The sequence below is a fragment of the Bubalus kerabau genome, chromosome 13, assembly GCF_029407905.1.
Source record: "Bubalus kerabau isolate K-KA32 ecotype Philippines breed swamp buffalo chromosome 13, PCC_UOA_SB_1v2, whole genome shotgun sequence".
Lineage (NCBI taxonomy): Eukaryota > Metazoa > Chordata > Mammalia > Artiodactyla > Bovidae > Bubalus > Bubalus kerabau.
Window position 1 is genome coordinate 49,702,174 of NC_073636.1, and position 8,341 is coordinate 49,710,514.

The following is an 8,341-nucleotide window of genomic DNA, read 5'->3' on the forward strand; positions in this document are numbered from 1 at the left end:
AAAAGAAAAAAAAAAAAAGAACTTCCATTCTGGAGTTCACAGGGAATTATTAAAATATTTTGAATGGGAATGATGGTGGAATTGTCAAAGATGGGACAGTACCCAAGAAATTCAGAGGAAAAACAGGAGTTTCCAATCATTTATATGGAAGAGACAATGAAATGGGAGAAAAGAGGGAGGAATTGAAGTTTTAAACTGTTGTGGGTTGATTGAAAGGTAACATAATGATTAGATGCTAAGCTGTAGGATGAATAGATACAGTCTGAATCTTATTTTCCTCGCTTTCTAAAATTGTAACTTTGGGGAAGTTTCCTTGTTTCTAAACCAGAAATCCTAACAGAGTCCATATTATTGTGTAATTGAAACAAATCTGTGCTCTCAAATTTTTATATTATTAGGAAAATTCAGTCAAGAAAACCTAGATATTCTCACTAACATGCCTAAGTATCTTTCATTTTCTGGATATCACAGGCAGAAATCAACATCAATATGAAATAGTGGGGAGATTTTTCCTTGTTTTCCCATTTGTAAATTGCCTATAGAATTTCATGGATGGTATATAGAAGTTTCAGTAGTGAAGGAAAGAGAGTAAAACAAAAGGACAGGAGTGGTAGGTGGGACATCCTGAACCAAGGCAGAGAATTAATACCAGAAAAATGATGTGTGATGGGGGGATGGGATATATAGCTTTGTCCATTCATCTATCAAGGAACACCTAGCAGCTATGAACATAAGGTTGAATGTATCTTTTCAAATTATAGTTTTGTCTGGATATATATCCAGGAGTGGGATTGCTGGATCACATGGCAACTCTAGTTTTAGTTTTTTGAGGAACCTCCATACTGTTTTTCATACTGGCTGCACCAATTTACATCCCCACCAACAATGTTGGAAGTTTCCCTTTTCTCCATACCCTCTCTAGCATTATCATCTTGAAGAGAGACTAATATGGAGACTATCATGTTTCCGTATGTTTCCATTTTTTTCTTTTACAAGTTAAACCTACCCCAGTCTCTTCAGTAAATTCTCACATGACATAATCAAGACTGTTGGATGTTTTCTCTTTATAGTACTTGAAGTCTGTCCTATTAGTAATTAGTAGTATAGTGTTATGTCTTCAGGATAAATTATCTTTTTTTAAGTATGCTAGGGTTTCACATATATGAGCAACTAATTTTTAAAGTTAGTTTTCTTCTGAAAGTTAACATGTTGACATGTGAAGCTGATAAGTTCAATTTATATGACCAGTTTTCCAAGGAAAACTCCTTTGGCATAATTTCAGGAGTTTGCCACTCTGTTTTCCAGATAGGTCTCTGGTGACCAAGTCAGATTTAAACAGGCACACACACACACAAAAAATGCATCAGATTTAACAAAAAGGAGTGTCTAAATTTGAGGGCAAAATTGTTTTGTATTATTAATTCCTTGACAGCAATATCAAAGTGAGCTCCTTCATTTTGAGCTCACTCATCTGTTCATTCAACACTCCCCAAGTGCCTATAGACACTGGGTGAGAAGTGGTGAAAGATGGATCCTGTTCCTGCTGGTCACCAAAACTCTCCTAGTCTCACTTTGCTTTGCTCTGCCATTGATCCAGCTCATTATTCCATTGAGAGGACTTCCACGTGCACTATGGCATTTGAACCTCCTACTCTAGAATCTGGAGGAACAGAGAAGGTGGGGGTCTCACTCTTGGCTGAGAGCTGAAGTACCTGAAACCCAGGTAAAATAATTTGACCCTGATCACACCCTGTTCATCAAGTTCTGCTAACAATGGTGACTTTGAAACCAAAAGTGATGTGAGAAGTTTTAAAAATGACAAATGAGTTATTATTCATATATTAAGTGGAATATGTAATTTTCAGTACATCTTAGAGATTTTTTCTGGTGTTAACTAGGGAAGGACTCCTCTCAGGAAAATGTTTCAAGGCCATTATTAATTTCCTGATGCCCTGGAGATAATAGTATGTATTATAATTAGCAATGAATTTATCTGTAGGATATTTTTCTAGCCACCTCAGCTTTGGGGACATGGACAAAACCTAGAGGGAAACAAAAATTCTTTGAGCAGCTAAACAGATGTTACAAGTTCTATAATTGAGTTTTAACAAGAGAATTTTGCAAATTCAAGAAATAGCTAAACATTTAGGCAGAGAATAACTTAATTTAGAAAAATGGCTAAGCTAATGTAGAATGATATTGGATAAATGAGTTTACTAGTGTGAGTTGTTTAGCACAAAAAAAGTTTCACTTGAAATTGAAAAATCTTTGGAAAAAGATAGCAATTAATACAGGTTCAAGAGGTTTTTGCTTTTGTTTTTTAAGTAATATTGCTAAGTAAAAAGATATTTGAAGTTAAGCCTTGAGAATTGTCCCCAAACCTTTGAAGCTGTGATTTTGGCTTGTGGTTATGTGATGCAAGCCTTTTACCTTCATTTCATTACCGTCACTGGACCCCATCATTAAGCACATTATTTAGCAGTATAGGTCAAATTCTTTTCCAAAAAATGCCACTAAAATGCAAAAAGATTCCCAAATGTCACTAATTTTACATGGCATTGCATACAATAAAATTTCAGAACTATAAAATAACTCTGTTAAACCTGAGAGTTTATTGTATAAGAGAATTTGGTCTGTGCCCAAGTGAGCCGAAGTGTAATATTGTTATCCACCTGGGTTGAGCCTAACTTCTCATGAGCTCTGGCACTGAGGAAGGGGGTCTTAAGCTAATTAGTCAGTTCTTGCCAGAGGCCAGGGATTAAATCATGTTTCCTGGAAACTGTATAATTCTATAGATCTGTTTTCAAAGTCCTATACCTTTCAACAGTGTCATCCATCTGCAAAGTTACATGGTACTTTCCCCCAGTATTTGACTGCTTGTATGTAAAAGGAAAGAAACTTACAGTTGGACTGATCTAGGATTTGGTGGTGCAGTAAAAGGACAAGGCAAAAGGAGTCAACAGGTGAAGTGGAAGCTGAAAAGACACACCAGGATGGATGGCTAGGCTGCTTGGAAAAGGAAGCCAGGAGGAGGCTCTTGGAATGGAAGGAAAGGGGACCAGCTAGAACTGGAAGAAAGACGGAGGGAGATGGAAGAAAGACGGAGGGAGATGGAAGAAAGACGGAGGGAGATGGAAGAATGTGTTCAGAAGGAAGGGTGTATGGAACTAAAATTTCAGAAATGGAACAATCCTGAAATTCAGGATATGGTCATGGAAGTAGATTAAGGCAGTAAATCTAAGTCATGGGTTTCAAGCAGGCAGACAGTGTGGGATCTGATAACAGCCATGTGAGTTGCTTCAAGTTTCAAATTGATTTAAGAAGACTGGGATCCCGATACCAAAGTCTTCAGTAGATGAGGGGAGTATTCTAGCAGTTGGTAGGTGTCAACCCTGAGGAGGGACAAGAAGTGATGGAGTTCAATATCTTAGGCTTGGTGGAGGAAGAGTATTGTAGGAGATCAGAAGGTGTTGAGGGGGCTGTCTAGGTGGTGCTAGTGGTAAAGAACCCACCTGCCAATGCAGGAGACATAAGAGAGGCCAGTTAGATCCCTGGGTCAGGAAGATCCATTCTCTGGAGGAGGACATGGCAACCCACTCCAATATTCTTGCCTAGAGAATACCATGGGCAGAGGAGCCTGGTGAACTATAGTTCATGGAGTTACAAGAGTCAGACTTGATTAAGTGAGTTAGCACGCTTGCACAGGTGTGAGAAGCACAGAGGCTGTTAATGCTGAACTCACCATGAGTGGCTAGAGAGCAAATAGTCTTGCGTTAGAAAAGTGAGGAAGGGTTTGAAAGGAGTGAACTTGTGAAAGGGCAGCTTTTGCTTAGCAGGGAGCACACGTTCCATCTTCAGTTTCCTGAATCCTTAAGACTCTTGGGATCTGTTTTCCACATTTAGACTTCCACTGTCATCCATGACGCAGTGGCTGATGCTTCAACCCGTAAAGGAAGAGACACGGTGGTGGCTTGGTTTCAACAACTTCTGTGAAAATCAGCAGCCTGAATCTGCAAGCCTCCTCCTTCCCAATTGATGGCCCCCAGCTGTGATTTCTCCAGTAATTACATATTGGGTAATGAGGTTTGCTTTTATCTGTACCAAATTTCAGTTTTAAGCTTTATTAATGGGCTTTCATTTTGGCACTTGTGGGAAAAGGGCAGTGAAGAGGGCTATTAAATTTTCTCTTGGTTTTTATATCTCTACCTTCCTTCCAAATAGAATAATAAAAATGGGCTTGCTTTTATCTCCTGTAACATGCTCTTCATCTACATTAATCCAGAGCCCCTCCACCATGTCTGAATTCCAGGTGTGCCTCTGATTACTTCTTGAACTTCTCTGAGCCAATTTTTTTCATTTGTAAATTCACGATAACATTATCCACCTCAGGAGGTTGTTCTGAGGTATAAGTGAGGTAAAATTTGCAAAGCATTAGGAATGGTGTTTGGCAATAACAAGCCTAATGAAAAGAGTTTGTTAAATAAAAATACTGTGTGGGAGTGGGGCACTCTTTGGGGGTAATTTTTTTCACAGTAAAACTTGCTGGGAACTTGACCTCAGAAAATAGAAACATAAAGCTATTATTGACTAGTGTTGTCCTCTTTCAAAAATCCAATTCTTCTTTTCCTTGAAGCTCCCCACTGTGGTTGTGCAGACCAGTATATCTCCAGAAGAATCTTGTGAATAGATCCATCCTTCATATCAGCTTCAAAATTTCCTTTGCCTCAGTCACCATGACCACTATCTCTCTACTGTCTCACACTTGTTCCCGCCAAAGATTATGGATTTCAATCAAAGCCTTGCTAGTGGATTAGGCAGCTGCCTTCTGCTTGGTACACTACACCAAAGCCTCGCAAGACTAGTGGTTGGGCCATTAAGGTACCTGAATTGAAGTTAATTGTCAACCCACTTCCTAACCAAACCTCTAACTCAATTAGCACTTATTTGACTGTCTAAATCTTTGGCTTGAAGCACCCTGCCAGTTTGGGTGGGAGCTACTGGTATGAAAGACACCCTTCTCCTGGGAACTCAGCCCAGACAAACCAATTCATTTCACACTTATTTTTCCAACTCACTACAACTGGGGAAGGAAATCTTCATTATACTTCATCTATTGGGATTGTAGCCAGCAAGCCGATAGATCCCATTAGCCCATCTCTTCAGTTACTGGGTCTTTTCATGCTTATAATGGCTTTTGAGTAACACCTTTGCTTTGACTAACCATTTCACAGAGAGGCTTCCCAGGCTTGCTGGAGTTCCTTTGAGGAGAGCAACGTTTTTGAAGATGGTATTTGTGTCCCTTTTAATGCTATTTTATAACTTCAGTGTTAAAGATTGTTAAGCAAACAAGTACAGCCTACAGTTTTGTACTAACATTTTATGACTGGTGAATTCAGTGACCTTCTACTTAGGCTTTGATCTTAATTATGTTAAATATCATAGGGTCTGATTCACAAGGCAGTAACGGCAGGTCATTATTTCTGGAATGATTAGTCTAGGTTAGAAATTAGCTTTGAGGCCCCCGGCACTACGCTCTAATACTTTCTGAAATGGAACACCTGTGTAATGGCTGCACAGATTATTTTGTTAAATCAGTCTCTAATTTAATGAGCTCTGACTTCACATTTGTGTTGTGATCTTTAAGAGTTAAATATGTATACATAGTTTTGAATTTGCCATGTTGTACAATTATCTGCACACTCAATATTGCTACTAATTTGTGCAAGAAATCTTTGCATAGATAAGCATCTGTAAATTAAAAATCAGCATTGACTTTAAACAAAACAGAATATAAATCCATAGTAATCTATCTATACATCAACCTACTTGCCAAACTGTGAGGAGCAGGGACAGAATGTCATCATGATTTATCCTCAGAAACTTCAGATGGAGTCTCAAGTGAACGTGAGATTTTTAGTATCTATACCAGAGGTTCAAGATTATATGTGGCCAATTGCCATTTAGTGAATTCCTCTTATTTTGCAGTCTCTGGACCATCACATCACCTGGGAACTTAGAAATGCAGAAACTCAGGTCCTGTCTTGGGTCTACTCAGTTAGAACCTATGTTTTAACAAGGTCTTCAGATGGTCTGCAGATACAGTCAAGTTTGAGACACACTAATTAGTTAAGCTGATATTAAATTCAGCCCTCGCTGTTGATATATTGGGGCAAAATTCCTAGAGAGATCAAATCAAATGATACTAACAGAAGACAAAACAATATGGGTCTCCAGCAACATCAAAAAGTCCTGAATCTAACCACATCTCCACAGGGTCAGCTTAACATCTTTTCCCAAGCCCCCATCAGCTTTTGCCTAGATTATTGCAAAAACCTTGTTAAGTACTCTTCCTGTTTCTACCTTATTCCTGCTTCTCCCTCCAACTTTACCACTTGATCACAATTAATTCTCCACCATGCAGAGTAACTCTTTTAAAACTTGAGTTAGATCTATCCCTCTCTGCCTGATACCTTCCACTGGTTCTCCATGCCACTCAGAATATCACTACTGTTACATGCAGAGATGGTCTGCTCAAACACTTGAACCTTAGAATCATGTGAATTCTTTCTGGAGTGGGTAGATATCAGGCATCAACTGCTCTCCACTTCCCAAGTCATATTTTGATACAGAATTACTTTGCACTTCCTCAAATCTTTGAAACCATTAAGTTTGTGTCACTGAGTTTCCTTCAGGGAACAAGGGAAGGGATAGCTACTGGCTGCCTAGTTCTTCTTGCTCAAAATTCTAGGAAATTAGGCTTGTGGGATATTAAGGTGAACTGAAGAAAAAGAATGTGTTGGCTGTGTGGAGCCTTGGATTCAGCAGTTGTTCAAAAAACTACCTGGGGAAGCCTGTGTGATGCTAAAAAAATTGTACTTCTTGCCCTTCCCTCTTGCTGCTTTTGTCTCCTTCCCTTTTGCTGTATAATTTTTATTTCTTATTTTCCTTCTTTCCTTTTTTATAATTTTTTTTAAAATTGAAGAGTAGCTGATTTACAATGTTGTGTTAATCTCTGCTGTACAGTAAAGAGACTCAAGTTTTATACATATATAGACATTCTGCATTTTCCTTCTTTCTCTCCCTCCCACCTTTCTGCCTACTTTCCTTTTCATCCTTCCCTCCTCTTCTTTTGCTTTCCTTCATGTCTTCTTCAGGTTGCTTTGAGAACTGAAGCATACTATGAATTGATTTTTGTTGTTGTTCAGTCGCTCAGTGTGTCTGACTCTTTGGGACACAGTGGCCTACAGTACTCCAGGTTTCCCTGTCCTTCACCATCTCCCAGAGTGTACTCAAATTTATGTCCATTGAGTTGGTGATGCCATCCAACCATCTCATCCTCTGTTGTCCCCTTCTCCTCCTATCTTCAATCTTTCCCAGCATCAGGGTCTTTTCAAATAAGTCAGTTCTTCGCATCAGGTGGACAAAGTATTGGAGTTTCAGCTTCAAGCATCAGTCCTTCCAATGAATATTCAGAACTGATTTCCTTTAGGATTGACTGGTTTGATCTCCTTGCAGTCCAAGGGACTCTCAAGAGTCTTCTCCAACACCATAGTTCCGTCACTCCAAATCTTTGTTGTGATGAGACAAAACTCCAAATCTTTGTTGTGATGAGACAAAAACCGAGGAACATGCACTCGCGTGACAGTTCAAACGCATCAATTTTTTGGTGCTCAGCTTTCTTTATGGTCCAACTCTTACATCCACACACAACTACTGGAAAACCCATAGCTTTGACCAATGTCTGCAATTCAGCCTTTTGTAGATAGAGACCAGTCAGGACGAGGAACCTGTCTGAGCTCTGGTTCAGAACAGCACCCTCCATCTGAAGTGGATCACAGCGAGGGAAAGCCAGCTAGAACTCGCTTCCCCCAAGGGGGCTAATTTTTATTGCATAATACGCTCCAGAATCTTTCTCAGGCTATGGAAAGCAAAACGAAAAAGTATGTGGTCCATAACCCTAGCTACTAGCTAGCTACCTCCCAACGTGTTTGACTTGACTATCTTTTTTTTTTTTTTTTCTTAATTTTCTTCCAATGACAGCATAAGCTTTCAATCACTCACTTATTTGTCTTTGAAAATTGCAGGGACCCACGTTAATTATCAGAGAAGGCAATGGCACCCCACTCCAGTACTCTTGCCTGGAGAGTCCCATGGATGGAGGAGCCTGGTGGGCTGCAGTCCATGGGGTTGCTAAGAGTCAGACACAAATGAGCGACTTCACTTTCCCTTTTCACTTTCATGCATTGGAGAAGGAAATGGCAACCCACTCCAGTGTTCTTGCCTGGAGAATCCCAGGGACAGAGGAGCCTGGTGGGCTGCGGTCTCTGGGGTTGCACAGAGT

At 39.6% G+C, this 8,341-nt stretch overlaps 1 long non-coding RNA gene across 1 annotated transcript; it reads left to right on the top strand.

Moving 5' to 3' along the window:
- The first annotated feature begins 3,139 nt into the window (after positions 1–3,139).
- LOC129624983 (uncharacterized) lies at positions 3,140–4,956 on the top strand. Its single transcript, XR_008701214.1, has 3 exons — positions 3,140–3,379; positions 3,904–4,075; positions 4,634–4,956. It is a non-coding gene; the product is annotated as an uncharacterized LOC129624983 (long non-coding RNA).
- Positions 4,957–8,341: the final 3,385 nt, after the last annotated feature.